General features: G+C 43.3%; 1 protein-coding gene across 1 annotated transcript in view; it reads right to left on the minus strand.

Annotated features, from left to right (window-relative positions):
• Positions 1-25,885, minus strand: part of LOC122555678 (ephrin type-B receptor 1) — a 454,146-nt gene that overhangs the window by 180,263 nt on the left and 247,998 nt on the right. The gene's annotated exons all lie outside the window — the stretch shown is intronic.

Raw genomic sequence — 25,885 nt, forward strand, 5'->3', positions numbered from 1 at the left:
TTCTCTTCACAGATGCTGCCAAGACCTGCTGAACTTTTCCAGCAATTTCTGGTTTTTGTTAGAAAGATACTCAGAGTAACACAGAATCACACACAAAACCTGTTGTACTTGTAATGTGCCCATTTGTAATTGTTGTATATGTTTAAATATCATAAAGTGAAAAAAAAAATGTATGGATATCAAGTTGATTGATCATAATGTCTACCCTTAAGTATAGTAGATTAGTACAGTTTTCAAATCAATGGTGCCTTTCCTGCTGTCTCTGTACTGACAAAGTTAGTGATCAGTCTGGGTTGGGGTCACAGATGAAACAGTCCAACTTGTACTGAATCAGGGAGACAGTTCAAACTCTAGTCCCTCCTCAGTCATTTTTCATTCACACCATCAACGTAATAGATTTAAACGGCAGTCTGAATTAATAAACAGCGGTTTCTCATCCTGTCGTGTTATGAATATGTCAGATCTGTCAGCTCCTGTTGCGACCCTGCCAGTGTTACAGCACTCATAAAAATAACCCTTCAAGATGCATATTATTTGTCTCACATTCTGCTGAGTTCTTTGAATGCCTGTGCAGGATTCCTCCCTTTGAAAGTCTGCCCGCTCCTTGAGCTGACACCTGCTTTTGGAAACATGGGCTGCTGGAATTGCAGATCAAGTCTCTCGGGACCTGAAAGGACAGAATAGGCTAAAGCAGCAGGTGCCACGGCTTCAGTTGCTGTCACAGAGCCCAAGCATAAACAGGAAGAAAGTTCCTGGCACTCTCCAGTCAGTGAAATTTCACCCGAGATCATTTACTTGTCTTTTAACAAATTACCGTTTTCAAAATATAATCCTGCCAAGTCTTCACTCCACTCGATTGCAAGCAGATGGCAAAAAAGTAGTCAACTAGAAGGAAAGTTATTGTCCTGTCATTGGTTTGGGATGTCATGGTACATGGAGTTTTTCTCATTTATCCCCCTGGGTTGTAATTCATGTTAAAATTGAATTCTTCTAACTGGATGCTGTCATTAGTCCAGAAAGGCGTTTTGGCTGAGTAACATTATGTCTGAATTTTAGTGTCAGTCTGATGTAGGTCCTATATAGGTTGTACATTGCAGTGACTAGCTGATCAAATCAATCAGCATTGTAACTTCGTTTGTTTGTAATGGGTATAGATTTTACTCTATACTATTCTTTCTGCACTCGATACAAGCTCATGCTTCTCAAACTGAAACAAAGTACCTGCTCTGAGATGTGATTCTGCAATTGAACAGCAGTTGCGAAACAATCATGAGTGTGAGAATAGCAACTAATTTAAATTGAGCTAATGACATAGTTTATTTGCATTTCATAGTAGCAAGGTATATTCCGACACATACTTTCTCTGAAACCAATAGCGATATACTTAAGCCTTTTTAATTGACCTTAGAGAGCCTATAGTTATTTTCTCCACAACAATGGTTCAGCCAGAGTCAAATTTGCCAAATAATCAACAGCCTCTTCTTTATGTAGTAGAGACTGTTAGGTTTGTTCAAGGTTTGACATTCTTACATCTGTCTTAATGAGTGCAAAGTGAAAACTGAAAAACTGAAGATGCTGTAAATCATGCAAAACCAGAAAAGCTCAGCTGGGAGTTCTGAGGAAGGGTCACTCAATCTGAAATGTTAACTCTTGATTTCTCTCCACAGATGCTGCCAGATCTGCCAGGCGTTTCCAGCAATTTCTGTTTTTGTGAGTGCAAAATGAAAATACTTTGGCAACACAGTTCTGCCAGAGACTCGGGTGCTTTCTGGCACCAGTTAGTGGATATTTCTGTTTGGTGTACCATGGTAGGTTGGTAAACTATGATCATCTGCTTTGCCATCAGGAAGCCTCTGAGAAATAAGCAATAGATGTCAGGAACAAAGAACAAAGGACAAAGAAAATTACAGCATAGGAACAGGCCCCTGGGCCCTCCAAGTCTGCACCGATCCAGCTCCTTTATCTAAACCTGTTGCCTATTTTCTAAGGATTCATATCCCTCTGCTCCCTATCCATTCATGTATCTGTCTGGATACATCTTAACTGATGCTATTGTACCCGCTCGAAATGTCGATTTTCCTGCTCCTCGGATGCTGCCTGACCTGCTGTGCTTTTCCAGCACCACTCTGATCTAAACAAAAGCTATTGTACCCACCCCTACCACCTCCAGTGGCAAAATATTCCAGGCACCCACCATCCTCTGCATAAAGAAGCTTCCACGCATAGCTCCCCTAAACCTTTCCCATCTCACCTTGAAACCCATGACTCCTAGTAATTGAGTCTCACACTCTGTGAAAAGGCTTCTTACTATCCACCCTGTCTACACCTCTCATGATTTTGTAGGCCTCAATCAGGATCCCCCAACACTGTCTTTCTAATGAAAATACTCCTAATATACTCAACCTCTCCTCATAGCTAACGTCCTCCATACTAGGCAACATCCTGGTGAACCTCCTCTGCACTCTCTCCAAAACATCCAAATCCTTTTGGTAATGCAGCGACCAAAACTGTACACAGTATTCCAAATGTGGCCAAACCAAAGTCCGATACAACGGTAACATGACCTGCCAACTCTTGTACTCAATACACCACCTGATGAAGGAAAACATGCCATATACCTTCTTGGCCACTTCATCGACCTGCATTGTCACCTTCAGACTACAATGGACCTTAACACCCAGATCTCTCTGTACATTAATTTTCCCCAGGGCTTTTCCATTTTTCCGCTCTTGAATTGGATCTTCAAAAATGCATCACCTCGCATTTGCCCGGATTGAACTCCATCTGCCATTTCTCTGCCCAACTCTCCAAACTATCTATATTCTGCTGCATTCTCTGACAGTCCCCTTCATTATCTGCTACTCCACCAATCGTAGTGTCATCTGCAATCTTGCCAATCAGGCCACCTACACCTTCCTCCAGATCATTTATGTATATCGCAAACAACTGTAGTCCGAGGATGGATCCCTGTGGAACACCACTGGTCACAATTCTCCATTTTGAGAAACTCCCTTCCACTACTATTCTCTGTCTTCTGCTGCCCAACCAATTCTCTATCCGTCTAGCTAGTACACCCTGCACCCCATGCAACTTCACTTTCTCCATCAGCCTACATTGAGGCACCTTATCATATGGCTTACTAAAGTCCATGTATATGACAAGTACAGCCCTTCCCTCAATCAGCTTTGTCACTTCCTCAAAGAATTATATTAAGTTGGTAAGACATAACCTTCCCTGCACAAAACGATGATGCTTATCACTGATAAGCCCATTTTCTTCCAAATGTAAATAGATCATATCCCTTAGTATCTTCTCCAGCAGCTTCCCAACCATTGACATCAGGCTTATCAATCTATAATTACCTGCTACCCTTTTTAAACAAGAGAACAACATTAGCAACTCTCCAGTCCTCCGGGATGTCACCCGTGTTCAAGGATGCTGCAAAGATATCTGTTAAGGCCCCAGCTATTTCTTCTCTAGCTTCCCTCAGTAGCCTGGGGTAGATCCCATCCAGACCTGGGGATTTGTTCATCTTGATGCCTTTTAGAATACTCAACACTTCCTCCTTCCTTACACTGACTTGACCGAGATTAATCAAACATCTATCCTTAACCTCAACATCTATTATGTCCCTCTCCACAGTGAATACCAATGCAAAGTACTTGTTAAGAATCTCACCCATTTTCTCTGACTCCACGCATATCTTTCCTCCTTTACCCTTGAGTGGGCCAATCCTTTCTCTAGTTACCTTCTTGCTCCTTATATACGAATAAAAGGCTTTGGGATTTTCCTTAGCCTTGCTTCCTAAAGATATGTTATGACCCCTTTTAGCCCTCTTAATTCTTCATTTCAGATTGATCTTACTTGACCGATATCCTTCCAAAGCTTTGTCTGTTTTCAGTCGCCTAGACCTTATGTACGCTTCATTTTCCCTCTTGGCTAATCTCACAATTTCACATGCCTTCCATGGTTCCCTAATCTTGCTATTTCTATCCCTCATTTTCACAGGAACATGTCTGGCCTGAACTCTAATCAACCTCTTTTTAAAAGCCTCCCACATATCAAATGTGGATTGCCCCTCAAACAGCTGCTCCCAATCCACATTCCCCAGTTCCTGCTGAACTTTGGTTTGGTTGGCCTTCCCCTAATTTAGCACTCTTCCTTTAGGACCATTCCATGAGCATTCTAAAACTAATGGAATTGTGATCACTATTTCCAAAGTAATCCCTGAATGAAATATCAACCACCTGGCTGGGCTCATCACCCAACACCAGGTCCAGTATGGGCCCTTCCTGAGTTGGACTATTTATATACTGCTCTAGAAAACCCTCCTGGATGCTCCTTATAAATTCCGCTCTACCTAGACCCCTTACACTAAGTGAATCTCAGACAATGTTGGGAAAATTAAAATCTCCCATTGCCGCCACCCTGTTACTCCTACATCTTTCCATAATTTGTTTACATATTTGTACCTCTTTCTCACACTCACTGTTGGAGGCCTGTAGTACAGCCCCAACGATGTTACTACACCCTTCCTATTTCTGAGCTCTGCCCATATTGCCTCACTGCTCAAGTCCTCCATTGTGCCCTCCTTCAGCACAGCTATAATTTTCTCTCTGACCAGTAATGCAACTCCTCCACCTCTTTGACCTCCCTCTCTATCCCACCTGAAGCATTGATATCCTGGGATATTTAATTGCTAATCATGCCCTTCCCTCAGCCCAGTCTCAGTAATAGCCATAACATCATACTCCCAGTAGCGAATCCAAGCCCTAAGTTCATCTGCCTTACCTACTACACTTCTTGCATTAAAACAAATGCACCTCAGACCACCTGTCCCTTTGTGTTCATCATCTGCTCCCTGCCTACTTTTCCTCTTCGTCACACTGATTTCATTTTCTAGCTCCTTGCAGGCTTTAGTTCCTACCTCCTTCCTTTCCATTAACCTCTCATTTCATTCCCACCCCCGCCACATCCGTTTAAGCCCCATTGGACAATAGTTCCAGTCCTGCCCAGGTGTAGACCGACTGATTTGTAATAGTCCCACCTCCCCCAGAACCTGTTGCAATATCCCAAAAATCTGAACCTCTCCCTCCTGCACCATCCCTCAAGCCACGTATTCATTCTGCTTATTCCTTCATTCCTACTCTGACCATGACGTGGCACTCGTAGCAATCCTGAGATTACCATCTCTGAGGTCTCACTTTTTAATTTGGCTCCTAATTCCCTAAATTCTGCTTGTAACACCTCATCCTGCTTTTTTACCAACATCATTGGTGCCTGTACACATTGTGACAACTGACTGTTCACCCTCCCCCTTTAGAATGTCCTGCAGCCGATCTGAGACATCCCTGACCCGTGCACCTGGGAGGCAACATACCATTTAGGAGTCTCATTTTTGACCCAGAACAGCCTATCTATTCCTCTTACAATTGAATCCCCTTTGACTATAGCCCTTTTTCCTGCCCTTCTGAACAGCAGAGCCAGCCATGGTGCCATGAACCTGCCTACTGGTGCTTTCCCCTGCTGAGCCATCTCTCCCAAGAGTATCCAAAACAGTATACCTGCTTTGGAGGGAAATGACTGCAGGGGACATCTGCACTTCCATCCTGCTCTTTCTCTGCCTTTTGGTCACCCATTCCCTTTCTCCCTCAGCAATCCAAATCTACGATGTGATCAATTTGCTAAACATGCTATCCATGATCTCCTCAGCATCGCGGATGCTCCAAAGTGAGTCCATTTGCAGCTCCAGACCCATCATGTGATCTCACAAGATCTGCAGCTGGACACACTTCCTGCTCGTGAAGGAGTCAAGGACATCAGCCACATTCCTAAGCTCCCACATTGAGCAAGAGGAGCATAACATGGGTTTGAGATCTCCTCTTTTTTTAATCTACACATGTAGTGTCTCGGGTTCAGCCACTGCCCAAATATATCCATTCACTCACCTTCCCAGAGTGCAATTTGACTCTGGCTGATTTTGTGATTATCATTTTGAGGTTGGAACTGTAAATGACACCTGATTATCCATATAACATGTTAGGATCTGAGCTATCCATGTTTCCGTGCCAGCGACCCATTGGCACACAAATGTCATCCTTTGATGTCCCGTTGTCTCTTCTGTGAGGCTCAGTTTGAACAGGATTCTGCATCATCATCATCCTTCACCTATCAATCTGTCAACTTCTTGGATTTTATATTTTCTCTGTCTAAAGTAATGTTTTTGTTTAAAAGCCATATTCCTGATATCTAACGTATTACCACCCTGCCACTTGGGTCAAACAGAGCAAGCAAGTGGTTAGAATTGACTATCAGCTGCACTGGGATCCAGTTCACTTCCATTTTCACTGGCTCTTGTATAGTCATAGAGTCATAGAGATGTACAGCATGGAAACAGACCCTTCGGTCCAACCTGTCCATGCCGACCAGATATCCCAACCCAATCTTGTCCCACCTGCCAGCACCCGGCCCATATCTACTTAGCAGTTGTAGTAAAATCATGCGTATACTTAGGATGAAGAAGATTATGAGTACCACATATGCTTGGTCCAGTTCTTGTTGGATTCATTTGGATATCAAAGTTGAAACTTTATTGCTGGAACAGCACAGCAGGTCAGGCAGCATCCAGGGAACAGGAGATTCGACGTTTCGGGCACAGGCCCTTCTTCAGGAATGAGCAGAGAGTGTTCAGCAGGAGAAGATAAAAGGTAGGGAGGAGGGACTTGGAGGAGGGGCGTTGGAAATGTGATAGGTGGAAAGAGGTCAAGGTGAGGGTGATAGGTCGGAGTAGGGTGGAGGCGGAGAGGTCAAGAAGAAGACATTTCCAACTCCCCTCCTCCAAGTCCCTCCTCCCTACCTTTTATCTTCTCCTGCTGAACACTCTCTGCTCATTCCTGAAGAAGGGCCTGTGCCCGAAACGTCGAATCTCCTGTTCCCTGGATGCTGCCTGACCTGCTGTGCTGTTCCAGCAATAAAGTTTCAACTTTGATCTCCAGCATCTGCAGACCTCACTTTCTCCCCTAACTGTACGTCTTATGCTTGCATCCAAATCATTTATGTAAATGACAAAAAGTCGAGGACCAAGCACCGACCTGCAAGGATAACATACATAAAACATGAGGAGGGTGGGTTGGGGGGGTGAGTGGTGGTGGTGTTGTGCTTTCAATAATGCTGCAGATCACGGGTGTAATGTTCCTCAATCCCTACAATGATAGTATCTGTGAAGTGGTGCTGTGAAAATGTCCAACCACTGCAATTCTCCTCATAGCCAGCCAGCCTTTGGCAACTTACTGGAAATGTTAAGCCACAGAAGATGTTCCCAAATTGCAAGGAGCAAAATGAAAGCCATGTGTCAGGGGTAAGGGAACCCCATTCAACTAAACCAGGCCTTTGGCCTTTCTCCTTCCCAGTCCAGCACCATAATCAACCTCACGGTTAGCAAGGTGATTCTGACACTGAAATAGCATTCACAGGTCACGGCAAACTGAAATTCATTGAAGCAGTTCCAAGCAATACCGTAAGGTTGATTCTTGGAATGTAGGGGTTGTCACATGGGGAATAGTTGAGCAGGTTAGCCCTGTACTCATTGAAGTTGGGAAGAATGAAATGTGATCCTTCTGATCAAATCTCATTTAATTAAGGCAATGAAGAGGGCATGAGATGATTATTTCAATGAAAACGGTGCACAGTGTTATCAGGAAAGGACAGCAGGATGACATTAAGTCATGATGCTCATTTCATGAGTCAATGGAGACCACGATGGACAGAGCAGCCTCATTTAGCACCATGCCAATTCTGTGAAACGTATACAACACTGAGGGACTAAACAGGAGACAAGCTGAGGATAAAGCACCTCATGATGGAATCTAGAACTAAGGCACTTAGTTTCAGAATAACCGATTATCCATTTAAGATGGAGATGAGGATGAATTTTCACTCGCCAACAGTTAATAGTATTTTTAACTCCCTTCTTGAAAGAGTTGTAGGGGTTGATTCATTGCATCTCTCCGAGGCTAAGATAGATAGACTTTTTTTATTTGACTACAGAGTGAAGGGGTTCAGGCAGAAAAGTGAAGTTAAGGCCAAGATTAGATCAGCCATGATCTTACTGAATGGCAGAACAGGCTTGAGGAGCTGAATGGCCTTCACCAGCTCCTCTTTTTCACACCCTAATGGAATAAAATGGGTCATTTCTGTACTTCGACCAAAGAAACTACTGCAAAACCTGGCAGAATGCTGATGAAATGCCTAACTGTTTAATTAACATCCATCAGAGAAGGGATAGAGTCTCCCCATTTGGACCTGGACTGACGGGTGACTCCAAATGGACATCACGCGATGTTTTTTTTTAAATTAGGGAGGAAATTAATACTGCCTTGCCAACATCAGACACATCCAAACAAATAGATGAAGGAAAATACATCATCAAAGCTAGTCGTTGCACTGAATGCTTTCTTACGATCTTTTTCAGCAAACATGCTTTCTTTCAGATTCCAAAAATGAGCTTGCGGTACAGAAATATCCAGCCAAGATTTCATTCTAACCAATGTGGTTTATTGTAACAAGCACAAATTCATGTGGGATGAGAGATGGTGGGCTGCATGTGGCAAGATAGTAATTCAATCAAATGATTCACTCTGAGCCCTGAACCACAAAAGAGGTTTGGAAAAGGCAGAAGGAAGCCAGGTTTGAATTGTTGTCTTAAACACAGAGAGAGAGAGAGAGAGAGAGAGAGATTTCCTGATTACTAACTTGCTTTTTGAAAACAATTCAAACAACGGGGTTTCCTTTCCTTCTCTCAGCAACTGTGCAAGTGTGGATGAACAAGCAAGCATGATGCTTCCCTTAGCCAAATAGCCAAACTCCCTCACATAATGAAGGGCACCCACCTTGGCCGACATATCGAGAGACTGTCACTACTCAGGGACAAACACCACATACACAATCTGTTCCTATTCTTTTAACAAAATATTACACAGGTTAGACAGCCCCTAGTGGTACACAAGAATAAAACATCCAAAGTTTAATGGCGAGTTACCAAAAAAAAAAGACATGACATTACTGAGCCAGGATTGAAGCAGAGGGCTGTAGAAGCAGTAACCTTCTACAGCCCTCTGCTCTGCAAGTTGAGCTATTTAAAGATAGGCATAAAAAGAATTGCCATGAAATTCTTCACATGCTCTTGAACAGGCAGATGAGGCCTCTTTTTAACCCCTTGCACAAAAGAAAAGCACTTCCTCAGGGCTGCACTGAAATTTCAGCCTCAATTTTATGCCCTCAAACCTAGGAGTAGGAATTGAACCAGAAATGTTGTGGCTCAGAGGTAATAGTACTTACCAACTTTCGTTGTGCTAAGATTTCTTTGAGGATGGAGGCTGTGTTGTCCTCATTCTCCCTTCCTCCCCCCAGTGCTGTCACCTCTGAGCCAGAGTTTCATAGTAATAGAAGCAGAAGTAGGCCATTGGCTCATCGAGCCTGCTCTGCCATTCATTAAGATCATGGCTGATCTATCCATTGTTTCAGCTCCTCCTATCTGAATTATCGCCATAACCCTTAAATTGCCTACCATGCAAAAACCCATCCAACTGTGTCTTGAATATATTTAATGAAGCTGCCTCTACTCTTCCTTAGGCAGAGAATTCTATACTCTCTGGGAAAAGTAGTTCCTCCTCATCTCTGTCCTAAATCTACGCCCCCTAATCTTGAGGCCATGTCCTCTAGTCCTAGTCTCACCCACCAGCAGAAACAACATGCCTGTCTCGATCTTATCGGGTTAGGCAGGGAAAAAGAGGCCAAATGCACTCTACCCTCCAATAAGTCTCAGTACGAGGAAAGTTGGAATATGGTGGATATCCTTGGGCTCCCATGGAGTGGGGAGGAATTTCTTTCACTCAGAGTGGTGAATCTATGGGATTTGGAGATGAGTCTGTTCATGATAGAGATCAATAGCTTTCTTAATTTGGAAGATGTCAAGGGAAATGGGGATAGTGGTGTTGACATAGAAGATCATAATTTAAGGGATCCAGCACAAAGTCAATGAGCCAAATAGCCCATGCCTGGTCCTATTTTTATATTTGGTAAGATGTTGAGACAGTAGAAAGGTCACAGTACAGATTCACTGGGTTGCTCCCAGCATGAGGAAATGCAGATACAAAGACTTGTTTAAAAACCTGTTTTTCTTAAAATGGAGCGGGTGAAGTGTTGATTTGACTTGAGTGCTTAAAATGAAAAAGGGGTTGGAAAGAACAGTTAGAATCACACTAAGTCCAGTGTGAGTGAGGAGTTGAGAAGTGGAAGATATGGATCAGAGAGTAAATAAAGAGCTAGTAAGTGGCGGAAATCTCCTTATACATGGAGCTGAGGTACATTGGTGTATTATTGTTGTAGTGTTCAGGATTAAAAGTGAAATGGTAATAACATTTAACAATGGGGTAGATGGAATGTTGAAGTAAGGGGAAAGGGATATAGGGCAAGGTACAGAATGTGGAGTCCACCAACATGGAATTGATGGGCCATATTCTTTTCTTATTTGTTGAAACTGGTTACCAATCTAAGGGTGTGATTGAAAGATACCATTCTTTCACATCTCCTTCACAATCCATTTTAAGATTAGGATTATCAACTCTGCTTGGACCATATCCTGGAGAAAACATGACATGACTGCTTGCCATCGATTGTCTTATCCATTTCATTGCATTGTTGATCATTAATGGTGGATCAATACCCATAATTCTTTGAGACCTAGAAACAGCTCTAGCAAAAGGACAAGGAACATCACTTATATAATTATACACGTAAGCAAACTTATTGGGTTAAATCAGAATTTCTAGTTCATTCAATATACACGTACTTGTAAGATAGGAAACTGCATATTAGTGAGGTGTGTTGTGATGTTAATTGGGCCCTAATCACCTTTAATTGGCAACTTGCCACTAACTTGTGAGAAACTCACGTCAACGCCCAGAACCTGGTAAAAAGATGCAGCAAGTCGAGATGGGTCTCATCTGATTCTGCCACAAACCTCCCCACACATCACTCAGGTCTCTAAGGTCCACCCATTGTCTGATAACAGGTCTGAGAACTGGACGCACCTCTGAACAATTCATTTGTAAATGGAGTCAGCGTCAAACAAGAGAGCCAGTCGAGAGATCTGATAGAAACAACACCCGAGAGTTTGAAATAAAGACGGGCGTAATGCCAAATCATTTCAGTAGACTCACACTGCCTATAATACAGTTGCACAAAGTGATAAAAGCTGGTGCTGGTAATTGCAAGATTAAGAAAACACTGATATTTTTGAATTGGCTGATGTCCAGTGTTGATAAGTGTGTCAGTCTATTCCCAAACAGCAGTTGTTATAACCCACTGAAGGATTACAGCCAGATCTCGGCTCTTTGAAATACTTGTGTATTCTGCACCTCCCTCACAAAGATTATGTTCATTTCGATATCCTCCAGAACTATTTGATTTTTTAAAAATAGAACTGGCTGCTGTAAATTTGACGGGATTACATATGATTTCAATCACATTATATCCTTCTAAGGTCTTCCATATAAAAATAAGCAAGCAATCTGATCAAAACAAACTGCCTCATTTAACACTGTGGCATCTCATTAAATCAATTCATTTTAAAAAGTCATATCACTTTTGTTCTTATACACATCCCAAGTTATTAAAGGGACATTACCTTTAAGAAAGATTTGAACAATAGGATCTTTAGTAAGCTTATTCAGAGCAATTTTTAAGATGATAGTTTTTAAGAACAGGCAGCCTGTATCATCAACACTGTCACTGTAATGTGTTTGTGGTGTAAACTAGATAACACGTATTTGCAAACAGAAGGTGACAAAATATTGCCAAATTGCAATTCTTTTTATTCATTCAGTGGGTGAGAGCATCTCTCTCTAAGGCCACCATTTATTCCCCTTCTCTGTACTCACATCCCACCAGGACTCATGCTCTACCACTCTCACAATAGCCTGCATCTTCCCGCTCTCACTGTCACCTACACCAAGCCCCCAACGCCACTAACCCTGCATGCTCTCGGCACTGCCCACTCACACACTCAAGGTACCTCCATACTCGCTGTGCTACTCACTTATATCTCCAGTAATACCTGCCACTGTCTCTCATTCCAAGAGAAAAGGAGCTCGAAATGAGACAGAAAGAGTCAAGAAGGGGAAAGTGCTGCCTAACATTCTGCTCCTCACGCCTTATGTCAATCTTGCCTCTGATTGCCCTGAATCACTATGTCAAAGGCTACCCTAGACTTACTGTGCCTGTTTCCTAGCTTTGTGCCTCCATTACATGGCATAGCAAGACAGTAGCACAGTAAGCCTCGTGTCTCTGGCTGATCAGCAAGGCGGAAAACCAAACTAATGTAAGGCAAGGATGCTATGAGCATCCAGGTAGGCTCAGAGTGAGTGAGCTCTATGACAATGAGTTAGGAGCCCGTAGGTACTGTCTGGTGCAGTCCATGGGTGTGTGTGTCCCTAAGCACACAGTATCCTCGCTATAGCATTGTAATGAGAGTTACTGGGGCAACCCAAGGTGCAATATTGAAGAGCAGAACTGTCCTGTTAGTGGATCAGAGATTTGCCACAAGGGTTTTTAGTGGCTGGTCCAGATCCAGGCTGGTCAGATATCATTGTGAATGCAGGGTACATACTTGACCTGAGATGTTGATCGCTGGTGTCCAATATGGAGATTCTTTGGAGCAAGTGTCGAGCTGAATCTGTTAGGGCGCCCACTCTGACTACAATGTCATGCATTTCCATCCAGTTTGCTCACAGAGGGTGGCATATAAGGAAGCTCATTATCAATGAGATGATTTGTGCAGTTACTGAAGTCATAAACAGGGAATATTCCTCTTAACAGGCAACTCACCACTTGCCTAGTGAGAATCACACACAAATCTCCCCACAGCACATGTTGTTCAGGCCCCTATAAGATCACAGGGCATTTAATCTTTGACTCCTGGTGACCCCAGGACCCACTGGGCGGCACGGTGGCACAGTGGTTAGCACTGCTGCCTCACAGCGCCAGAGACCCGGGTTCAATTCCCGACTCAGGCGACTGACTGTGTGGAGTTTGCACGTTCTCCCCGTGTCTGCGTGGGTTTCCTCCGGGTGCTCCGGTTTCCTCCCACAATCCAAAAAATGTGCGGGTCAGGTGAATTGGCCATGCTAAATTGCCCGTAGTGTTAGGTTAAAGGGGTAAATGTAGGGGTATGGGTGGGTTGCGCTTCGGCGGGTCGGTGTGGACTTGTTGGGCCGAAGGGCCTGTTTCCACACTGTAAGTAATCTAATCTAATCTAATCTAACCCTGAAGAATTGGCCATAGAAATTCAGACAACATAGAGAGAGAGAGAGAGAGGTTAACAGGGAGAGAAATTGAAATCTGGCGTGTGATTTGCACTGTAAGCCAGCAGTTGGACTTCAGAGGAGCAGACCGAAGTAAGGTTAACACTTTATACTAAAGAAGAACCTCAGCAGCTGCATAATGTTTTAGTTTACCTTGAAGTCAATGAAGGTGGTTTGGGAATGTAAGTCTTTCAGTTCTTTGATGAACATCTTGACTTGCTTCCAGTGAATTTATTCAATTCACTTCAGTGCACCCAGGCTGGATATCAAAAGAATTGCTTCAAATCCTGTCAGTTTCTAAAACAGTTATAATACACCCTGTAATACACTTTCAAAACCAGTCACATCGGTTGATGAGCATGTATTTAATTATACAACCTCACATCTGGCAATCTGGTTTCTGATCCTTAGACTACAGCTGGGTCTTTCAAACTTTTAAACTGCCCCTGTGGTTTCATCCCAATGGAATTAGTTCCACTCATTATCTTTTATTGGCGCAGCCTGTTGGGTTAATGGAAGTTTATCAAAACAACATTTCGGTCCTTGCATCCCCCATCTCCAGTGGACCTTTTGTCTGCTGCTGACAAACTGAGGGATCATTCCTCTTTGGGCGAGTAAACACAGGCTGACAGAACACGATAGTTCCTTGCAGGGCTCAAAGACGACCCCCTGTCAGCTCTGCCATCATTTCAGCTTGTGACCCATGGACTCTGCTACCACCAGTAGGAAACAGTGCTTATTTATATCTTCCACAGTAAGCCTTTCAATCTGTCAACATCTCCCTGCACATGCCCCACAACACTTCAAATTGGTTCCTACTCGACACAGAAAGAATCCCCCCAAAAACAACACAGGTACATTTCTTGTTAATCCCCTTCCCTAACCAAACCTTTTCTTCCAAAGAGTCTGACATGCTATTTAACTAATCATGTGAAATATATTTTTCAAATCTCTTATGGGTAAAGGTGAATGAAGCTACTCCTGGGTTGATATTTTGCGCTTAAGTGTTGGGAAAGTCTTATGGTTGAGTTATAGCTCTATGTTTTCTCCTTATAAATCATCGCTCCTGTATTCCAATTGTACAGCTGACTCACATTAAGGATATTTTACCTTTTAAGAAAGCTACTGAACAAAGACCTCCCTAACCCTTCAGTGCCCCAATCCATTCTAAGTCATGTCACTTTTTATCATCAAACTATAGATTTCTCCAGTTACTATCATGCCATGAAGCCTGGCTCTTCAGCTGAGATTGGTTGGAAGAGGGACATTAAACCAATATTTTATACCTTCAATGTTACTAGTTCGATGTTTGAAAACTGGGGGGGTGGGGGCGAAATGTTTGCTTCAGGGATAATGGTGAGCTGGAAAATGCCAGAGATGGAGATGGTGGATTTCATCCATTGGGTCAGACAGAGACTCCTTATGCAGATCCTAATCCCACAATGAAACCAAGTGCAATCAGAGGAAGCACCTTCCTGACCCACTGTGTATCCTCCACTTCCCCCCCCCCCCCCACAAAACAGGTAATCTCAGGCTTTAACCAGTGAGGCATGGGCTCATGTTCAGCTTCTGCCCACACTGTAATCACTCTGCTCAGGGAATGACTCTGATGAGGATAAAGGGTGAAATGGACAGCATCTGGAGTAACAGCAAGTTCCTGTTAATTCATTGAACAATTGGTTTTCTGAACACACTGTCCGAACAAGACGCAACTCAAAACCTTCCAAACCCACGACCACTTCTCATCTGGAAGGACAAGGTCAGCAAATCCATGGGAACACCAGGTTTCCCTCCAATCCACTCAACATCCTGACTCGGAAACATATCTGAAAATGTGTTGCTGGAAAAGCGCAGCAGGTCAGGCAGCATCCAAGGAGCAGGAGAATCGACGTTTCGGGCACAAGTCCTTCTTCAGGAATGAAGAAGGGCTCATGGCCGAAACGTCGATTCTCCTGCTCCTTGGATGCTGCCTGACCTGCTGCGCTTTTCCAGCAACACATTTTCAGCTCTGATCTCCAGCATCTGCAGTCCTCACTTTCTCCTCGGAAACATATCGCCATTCCTTCGGCATCACGAAGCCAAAATCCTGCAGCTCCCGCTCCAAAGGGCATTGTGGATGTGCTTCTAGCAAACAGATTGCTGTCGATCAAAAAGACAGCCCACCACCAACTTCTCAAGGGGAACTAGGGATTGGCAATAAATAAATGCTGGTCTAGCTAGTGATGCCCACATCCTGTGAATAAATAAAACAAACTATAAGGAGATGTGTTCACGTATGCAGAAAATGCTTGTGCATAATGTGAACCAGCTCTAAGTACCTGTACTAAATGGATACTCTCTGCTGAGTATCTGCTGGACTCTCAGTCTCTGACTGTATTGTGGCAATGAGAGTGAAGTAAAGCTTCTGATTACCAAGCAACTGGCAGTTTGTCCTGATTGACAGAATGACAGACACAAAAATACCCATCAACCGTGATCACCCATCATCACCATCACCATCTGGTTGTGGTCTGGCTTCCTGGCACAAATGGAAGATGCTGCCCATGAGGCAGCAGATTGAGGAGCAAGTAACCAAGAGTTTGAGCCATGAGTAGTGAAAGGGATGTGGGCAGCAAAGGCATCCTACCAACTGCCAGTGATGTCAGTGAATTTTGGGTCACCAGCTCCCAGGGGCTAAACACAATCTCCAGGAGTCAGAGGTGTTGTGAAATACTCACGGAAGCACACAGATTAATTCATTCAAGGGCTTAATGTTACCACGGAGATCTCAAGTACATAATCAACCTGATCCCACAACGTTGGTGGATGAGAAGGGGAGAGGGGCTGGTATAAATCATCCAGCCTTTCTTTAACAGCGATACCCATTAGGATTCTGTCGTCCTGTGAATGTCTGTAACAGAGCCTGAAATCGGTCATTCGTGACAGCCTGCAGTATCAGTTCATTCCTGTGAAATGGTGGTCAGTGACAGTGAAGACAGCAGGAACATACCAAGGGTTCTGAAGAAGGGTCACTGGACCCAAAGCGTTAAGTCTGATTTCTCTTCACGGACACTGCCAGATCTGCTGAGTTTCTCCAGCAATTTCTGTTTTTGTTTCAGATTTCTAGCGTCCACAGTTCTTTCATTATTTTTTCAAAACATATCAAGGTCTTGGCACAGCACGACCAGCAGTTTGTTAAAAGCCAAGCGAAGCACTCCGGTGATGGGAAAGGCATCAACTAACGTTTCATTCCGTTACATTAAATCAAACTCAAGAGACTGGACTGAGGCTTTCTCTTCATAGTATAAGAAGTTCCTGTATAAAGCATGTTTTGGCAGCGCGATTTGGCTATAACATTGCTGAAGAGTTAGGAAACGATATGTTCGAGGACGCTTACCCTTGTTTGCAATAGCACGATTCCAGTGGCGATTGTTTTGAAGGCTTTGTTCTGCGCATTCGCTGGTATCAGCTGCCATCAGAGCGTGTGAGAGGTACAGGACCATACATTGAGCAAGTTCATCTCAAAAATTCATTGCCCTCCCTCTGAGACAAGAATATTCTTGCATAATTCCTGTATAAATCCTGCATAAGTCCTGCAGGACAGCATTATTCTTAAACATACAATCTGCCTTTCTAATTTATTCTTATACCTGCATATCACACAATCTAAACCAACCTCCCCAAGAAACAGTCAGATGTCAATCAACCACAGCCAACCACTTCTGCAAACACAACTGTACCTGAAGGTGGCAATGATGATTACCCTGCATTAACAATATTTTTTCAATGCAATGTGTTAAATTTATGTTTGTTTTGTTAATAAACATGATTAAAACCTTTTATTCAGGCTGTGCTATACTTGGTGTTAGGCTTTTCAGTGATTTTTGAAGGATTGTGAGTGTTATTTTCTGCCTCTCTGCCCCTAACCCCACTTTCCCATTGTTTCTATTTAGAAATTTCCTATTAAGCGCGATTCTACTGGAATGCGACTACAGCGTTATAGGAGAACCATCTGCAGTAAATGGGAAATGATGCACAATGCTATCAAATTCAGGAATGTCTTCTGGATGTTTTTCAAAGGGCTAGCGTCCCTCTGTGGGCTCCTCACTAGCACGGATGTTGCACATTTTCCTCACTGCTCATCCTCAAGAAATCCCAAAGGGATTATGCAGTCAGTGATGTCATGGAGGAAATGCAGCAACCAATTGGCATACAGCAAAATCCCACACACTTCTATGAGAAGCGACTAGATAAATCTGATTTAGAGTTGGTGGTCAAAAGTTTATCAGTGCCCAGGAGACAGGGCGTTACTCATCAACTCTTCTTCATAACAGTGCCAATGGCCTCTTTGGACACCCATCTTTGAGAAGTGGAACTGGATTTAACCAACAGTGAAGCACTCCCTTAGCTCAGGACCAGAGCATCACAATGCTGTGCTCCAGAGTGGACCTTGTGCCTCAAATGTAAGCGCACTACTCACTGTACCACAGCTGAGGTTTGTGTGTGTGTGTGCGAGCGAACATTGCACCTCACTATAACTCAGGAATTATACATGAAACCCCGGCCTGGTGGGTGGGGAGCACACAGAATTGAATTGGTCTTCCCAAGATAAAGAAGACAATGAAATTGGTTGGAGTGTGGTCAGAAGTGAGATAAGACCCTCAAACATGGACAGGTGTAACTGGTGAACCAACCACAGTGGCACCACTGGTCAACCAATCAATCACTGAACTGGGATTAAGGGGTCGACCTATCAAGGTCTGATAATGTAAGCTGGATGCCCAGTCTGGGGTAGAAAAGGAAGTGCCCCATGGTGATAGCTCAGGAACAAAGTCATCATGGAATTATACAGCACGGAAACACACCCCTCAGTCCAACTCATCCATGCCGACCTAATATCCTACTCTGATCTAATCCCATTTGCCAGCATTTGTCCAATATCCCTCTGAACCTTTTCTATTCATGTATCCATTCAGATGCCTTTTAAATGTTGTAATTATACCAGGCTGCACCAGGTCCTCTGGAAGATCATTCCATACATGCACCACCTTCTAGGGAGGTCTGATCATCTTCCTCAACCAAGCCGCATGGATGTTTGAGCATCATGCCAATAGGATGGGAACTTCTGGGGCATGAAGTAAATTTGCTTGTTTGAGTAAAAGGGTCAGTTGAACTATTGATATCCAGTCAACATTAAAACCGAAGGAATAGCCGAAGGTGTCACACAATAGTGGTGCATGGGACCCAAGCCTTCCTCACCCATCTTTAATATCGCATTTTATTCATGCATTCCTGGGCATCACTGGTTGTCCATCATTACTTGCCCTTGAGAAAGTGATGGTGAGCTGCCTCCTTGAAATGCTGTAGGGTCATCCACAATGGTGTTAGGGAGCCAGTTCCAGGATTTTGACAATGAAAGAATATCTATACATTTCCGAGTCAGGATGGTGAGTGGTTTGGGGAGAGGGGGATCTTACAAGGGGGTGATGTTGCCATGTATCTGTTGCCTTTGTCCTTCAAGACAGTGGTCCTCAGTTTGAATCACTTCTTTCACCTTTCTGACTACTCTTCCAGCCATTTCACAGCAGCCCAACTGGTACTTCCTCCCCCAGTCCCTCAGCAGCGACTCCTGCTTTCAAAATCCCAAAACTATTCACACCTATTTTTCCAACACTCTGTCTTTCTTTGTTCAGAGGCTACAGTGCTCTCCTTCAACCTGGTAACTTACCCGTGTGATATCCTACTGTTTGTAAAAGGTGTTACATCCAATGGATGCTCCTGCTGTAATACATTATTGTGCTCATTCCAAGTCAGCCGATTAAATAAATATATGGCGTTCTGTCAACAGGGTCTTTACGACAGATTGACACAGCCTTGAGGGAAGAGGGAATACAGGGGAAAAAGAAGTACCTTGTTAACACTGCAGAATGTTTCTCAGTAATTCTGACAGTCATAGAGCTGCAATAGTGCTCTCTGTTGAAAATACTCAGTGGCAAGGCAGTGTTTCTGCTGGGGACAGAAGCTGACATTGACCAATCACAATTGGGAGGTTCAAGAAAAGTCTTCTACAGAAACTAGGAGCCTCTGACTTCTCCTGGTTGTATTTTCTATTCCCCTTGGATGGCTGCTACATGCTCACAATCTGGGAAAGACTTTGGCAATGTGCAGTAAATGCTGGATGATCTGCTACTATGACAGGAAGCTGCAGCTTTCTGGAAGCTGGTGAATGACAATGTGGGAGCAGCTGGGAGATGCTTTGTCAGACAGTACAGAACAAGAGTCTATTCACCATCAGCTACACACACACACTCTTTCATGTGCACACAATCACCTCTCTCACACTCACATGCTTACTCTCACATACACACAATCACTCTCTCACAGGCACACAGTCTCTCATATGCACACAGAGTCTCTCACGTACACAGTCACTTTCTCACATGCACGCGCTCACGCTCACGCACACAATCATTCATTCACATGTACACTCTCACACACAATCACTCTCTCATGTGCACACACTCGCTCACATGCAAACAGTGTCTCACACGCACACACACACTTTCTCACGTGCACACACTTGCTCACACACACACACAATCACTCGCTCACACACAATCACTCTCTCACGTACACACTCGCTCACACACATGATTATTCGCTCACACACACAATCACTCTCATATGCACACACAATCACACATGCAGATAATCACTCTCTCAAGCACACATAATCACTCACATGCGCGATCACTCTCTCACGCACACATAATCACTTTCTCATATGCGCGATCACTCTCACACACATAATCACACATAGAGTCGCTCTGTCACACGCACAGTCACAATCACACTGTCATATATTCATATACATGTATATACACACACACCACTATCTCACACAAACTCCCTCTCACACAGATATACATGTGTAAATGGCTTTTTTGTATGTGTTTATAAATTACATCATCTGAATGCATTTGAATATTTATCTGAAATATATATGCAAATAGTACATAGAAAAACCTGGACATATACATTACAGAGATACATTTTTACAAAATAATATATTTATTGCAAAGGCAATTCAAAAGATATTCACCATGGATTGACCTTTTAAGAAAGGCTCAACAGGGTAGGTCTTTATTCATTGGGGTTTCGGAGAATGAGGGGTAATCTTATTGTAACATACAAGATTCTGAAGGGGCTTGACAGGGTAGATGCTGAGAAGATGTTTCGACCATCGGTTCAAGAATAGTTATAGAAAAAAGGGTCACTCATTTAAAATAGAGATGTGATGGACTTTCCTCTCTCAGAAGGTAATGAAAATCTGACATTCTATACCCCAGAGAGTTGGAGAAGCCAGCTCACTGAAAGTATTGAAAGCGAGAGAGGACAGATTTTTGAAATATTGATGAGTTGAGGTCCATGAGGAGCTGGCATGGAGGAGGAATTAAGGACTGGAGCAGATAAGGTCTCATTTTACAGAACGGTGGCACAGGCTGGGAGGGCTGAATGGCCTACTCATAGAAGAGCCCACAATGTCTGTGCCAATTATGATGCCATTCAAAACTAATCCCATCTGCCTGCACGCGGTCTGGATCCCTCTATTTCCAGCCTGTTCGTATGTCTGTCTAAATGCCTCTTGAACATTGCTATTATATCTGCTTCTACCACCTCCCCAGGCAGCACCTTCCAGGCATCTACTGTGTAAGAAACATTCCTCGCACACCTCCTGAAACTTGTCCCCTCTCACCATAAAACTGTGCCCTCCAGGATTTGACATCTGCAAATTGGGAGAGAGACCCTGACTACCCACCATATCCATGCCTCATAATTTTATATACTTCGATCAAGTCACACCCTCAGTTTCTGACACTCTTGCAAAAACAATCCAAGTTTATCCAACCTCTCTTTATTGCTAACATACTCCAATCTAGGCTACACCTGGTAATGGTCTTTTGCACCCTCCCCAAAGCTTCCAATCTTTCCTATTGTGTGATGACCAGAATTGCATACAATACTCCAAATGTGGCCCAGTTAAAGTCTTATACAGCTGCAAACATGACTTGCCAATTTTTATACTCAGTGCTCTGGCCAATTAAGGCAAGCACGCTGTATGCCTTCTTACCTCTTTACCCACTTGTGTTGCCACCTTCAGAGAGCTATGGACTTACACACAAGATCCCACTGAATATCAATGCTCCTAAGGGTCCTGCCATTCACTGTATATTTTTGTCTTATATTTGATCTCCCAAAATACATCATGTTACAGTTGTCCAGATTAAACTTTATCGGCTATTTCTCCTCCCAACTTTCCAACTAATCTATGTCCTGCTGTATCTGTTGACAACCTTCCTCACTATCCACAACTCTACCAATTTTTGTATCATTTCCAAACTTACTAATGAGCCCACCTACATTTTCATCATTATATATATATATATTTCCAACAACAGCGATTCCAATACTGATCCTTACAGATCACTACTCATCCTTACAGATCACCACTGATCACAGACCTCCAGTCAGGAAAATACCCTTCCACAATTCCCCTTTGTCTTTTATGACCAAACTAATTCTGTAACCAACTTCCCAATACACAATAGAGCCCATGTGACTTAATCTTCTGGACTAGTCTACCATGAAGGTACTCCTGCTATTTCTTACGTTTTTCTGTTTCACACAAGCACAGTTTGTCCTGACTAAAATACGCTTCTCCTCCAACCCAAAAAAGGCCCTCATCCCACATCAGACCTTCACTGTAAATCAGGAGACTATCCTTCTACCTCAGCGACTTACAAATTGCTTTTATTAATGCTAAATGCATCCCACTGAGTGAAGACTGGGTCACCCTGGGGGGATGTCACTGACTGAACAATCATTCCTGGGGCCTCTTATTGCAGTCTATTCAATACATTAACAGAGCACAAACATCCAAGGTCACGACAGCAGGTGACACTTAACCTTTTGGGAAAGTTCACACTGTTTTCTGGGGAGTGAGTGGCTGCTGAACTTTAGCCAGCCTTTCTGATGTGTCAAGCAAGACAGAGGGTGTGTGCGGTCTGCGAGTGGAATCACTCACATCGTGCGAACAATCATCATGGGGTTGGAACAGGAGAGAATTTATGGGAACGTTAACAATTTTGAATAAGTGCACCAGATAAGGAGATATGACAGAACACAATGGATTTTAAGGCCAGTCTAATGGAAGAGGGAAACATAGAGAAGGGATTCCAGACTGTAACTCTTTGCCAGCTTAAGATATGATCAGTTGGGATGAAGCAAAGAAAGTAAGGGCTGTGTAAAAAGTCAAATTAGAACAGCACAGAGATCTCCCAGCATTTTAGGAACTGGAGGAGGTTATAAAAATAAACTCTCTCAAACAGAGGGAGAACTATGTAAGAAAGATTTGGGGCACATCTAAGGCAGTTCCAGTACTGAGATGGATGATCAAGTTAGTTTGGCATGAAGCATGTCAGACAAACATAAAGACAGCTCACCTTGTCCCACTCCAACCCTGCACAGTGGGCAGTGTCACAGACCGCACACACCCTCTGTCTTACTGGACGTGCTAGAAAGGCTGGCTAAAGTTCAGCAGCCACTCACTGCCCAAAAAAACAGTGTGAACTTTCCCAAAAGGTTAAGTGTCATTTACCAGGGAGACCCCCGGGTGTTTGTGCTCTGTTAATATATTGAATAGACTGCAGAGGCCCCAGGAATGATTGTTCAGTCAGTGACATCCCCCCAGGGTGACCCAGTCCTCACTCAGTGGGATGCATTTAGTGTTAATGAAGGCAATTTATGAATCTCCTTAGGGTTTTGCTGTGTTCAAGACGCTCCATAAAGTTGCTGTTTTGTAGGTTTCTTTGTGGATGATAACACCCAACAGTAATGAACAAATGTTTTGATCTTCACCCACCATTTGAACATAAGCAGGAGGCTGCTCGTTTCTAAAATACTTAATGACCCTATTGCAGCAGCAAAACAAGTATATCTCATCTGCACTCAAGATTTTGAACGCAGACAAGGATAATTTTGAAACAACTAAATCTATTTGCCCATTCACTTATGTCTACACTTACGAGAGCAATGCAAGGCAAAACAGCTGAAAACAGGCTGCTTGAGGTGAATATGAGATTCAAAGAAAGGGCTGCTGTGGCACAGCAGTAGCATCTCTTCCGCTGAGCCAGGAGACCTGAGTCCGAGTCCCTACATGTGTCATGAGACCAGGAGCTTAAGCATGGTTTACATGTTATGGCTTTTAGGTAAATTTTCTTATTCAACAAATGGGGGAAATGGTATTCAGTGGGAGGATGTATTTACAATATATAAAGAAAGAACATGTATGAACAAAGAAGGAACACAAACGGGAGTAACGTGTATAAAAAGGATGAATGTATGTGAAAGAGAAACGCATTTTTACAGCAACAACACGTTTTCAGAAAAGGAGCATGTATAGAAAGAGAAACCTGTACAATCTGGGGAGATGTACACACAGAAGCAATAAACGTAGGTAAGACGCACAATAGTAAATAATTTCAAAACTAATTTCCAGAAATTACTGAGATAAAATCATGAGTTAATGAATGAGTCATCTCAAATATGGAAGGGAAAGCAAATTAAAATCACAAAGCTCAGTTTGTTCAGCAACTTTCTTTTCCAATAAAGCTGGGCCATGATTCAATAGAGCCAGAAAACCACAGGGCAAGTCGAGTGAAAAATCTGCATGCTTATTTTGGCTGAAGCTTGTTTTCATTGCATGAAAGGGGTTCCACACATTCATGTTGCCCATTTAAGAATTACAGAAGAATATTCTTCAATAAAAGGCTTCCTGAGGAGTTAATGATAACTGACCAGCTACTCAGAGTCTTGGATTTCATCTCATCATGCACCAGTAATGGAGCCGTGCTAATGAACTAAAAACTCATGTTTATCCAGGTGTCGACACAACAGGGTTTCTGCTTCAGGCTAAAGTGCTCCCTCAGTGTGTTGGAACCTACAATATGATGAATGCAGAACACTCTGGTTATTGCCTAATTAAAGATTAAGTACACATGGAGCAAGTTCTGACTGAAGATGTATTATGGGCAGTGGCTTGAATTCGCCCTGTGTCAATGACAGATGGAGTTTAGCTGGAGACTGTCCAACGATTGACACAGATAAAACAGGGAGACAATGAACATGATCAAAGGTTTTAATCCCTGTTCCAAATAACCAACGATGAAATTCTTGACAAGTTTCACTCTGCAAGTTCCCAAATGGTAGAGTAGAGTAGCTTTTTATTTGTCATTTCTACCATATACGACTGATACACCAGTAAAAACGAGACAGCATTTCAACTTATCCGGGAGAGAAGGCATCACCAGCATAGGCAGGCGATGCTATTCTGCAGTTGGTGATGTCTGAAAACCTTTTGACATGCTCTGCGTATCACCGCTGTCCTGAAAATGGCTGTTTATTCTCTGTGTGTGTGAACCCTTTGCCTCTTTGATGGTCTGGGTCAGGTTGGCCCTTGCTGTTGTTAGGGCCACCTTGTCATCTGCTCTGACAGCAGAATCACAGGGCCTCAGCAGCTCACACACCTTTTCAGTTATGAACAGCTTCTGGTTGGGGCGAGAAGTGATGGTCTTGGAGACAGTGACATCGTCTATACGTTTGCTAATGTAGCAAATCACCGATGCTGTGTACTCCTCTAAGTTGATGGAATTGCCATTGTTTCCTGCCTCCCTGAACATGCACCCAAAACAGTGTGCTCAAAACAGTCTTGAAGAGCAGAAATGGCCCCTGCCGGCCAAGTTTTCACCTGCTTCTGAACCAGCTTGACCCGGCTGACAAGCGGTCTGTACGCTGGGATTAGAGATGTGGGCTGAAGAGCCGAGGTGAGGCTAGGGCTCTGCCCTGTATGCATTGGGGATGTTTTTGTAAACCAGATCAAGTGTGTTCTCCCCTCTCGTTGCAAAGTCTACGTGCGAATGGAATTTAGGGGCCGCAGTCTTAAGATTCGCATGGTTAAAATCTCCAACAACAATAAACAGGCCGTTGGGATGTGTGTTCTGCAGTCCACTCTGAGCACCAGACAGTTCACAAAGTGCTTCCTTAGCATTAGCACTGGGAGGAATACATACCCTGACTATAAGAACGGTGTTGAATTGCTGTGGCAAATAAAATGGTCTGCATCTAACAGTCACAAACTCCACCAGTGTTGAGCAGTAACTGGAGACTAGCACAGACTGAGACTGAAGGTTCATTCTGTTATATGGCCATCTGAGATAGAGACAGTCAGTCACAATGACTGAGGCATGATACGTTCTAATCAATTCCTCCTAAAGTGCTAAATAGGGAAGAGAGAAAGTATTAACCTAAGGTTGAACAGTCTATTCAAACTGCACTCACTGTCTAAATTTAGTCCAAATAAGACCCCAGTGTCAACACTCCCTCACTGAGACATCTCAACCAATGGTTCTGGAGACGCATTCAGCTTTGGCTTCAAATGTATAATAAAACAAAGGACTATGGATGCTGGAAATCTGCAACAAAATCAG

This window comes from Chiloscyllium plagiosum, chromosome 13, assembly GCF_004010195.1.
Source record: "Chiloscyllium plagiosum isolate BGI_BamShark_2017 chromosome 13, ASM401019v2, whole genome shotgun sequence".
NCBI lineage: Eukaryota > Metazoa > Chordata > Chondrichthyes > Orectolobiformes > Hemiscylliidae > Chiloscyllium > Chiloscyllium plagiosum.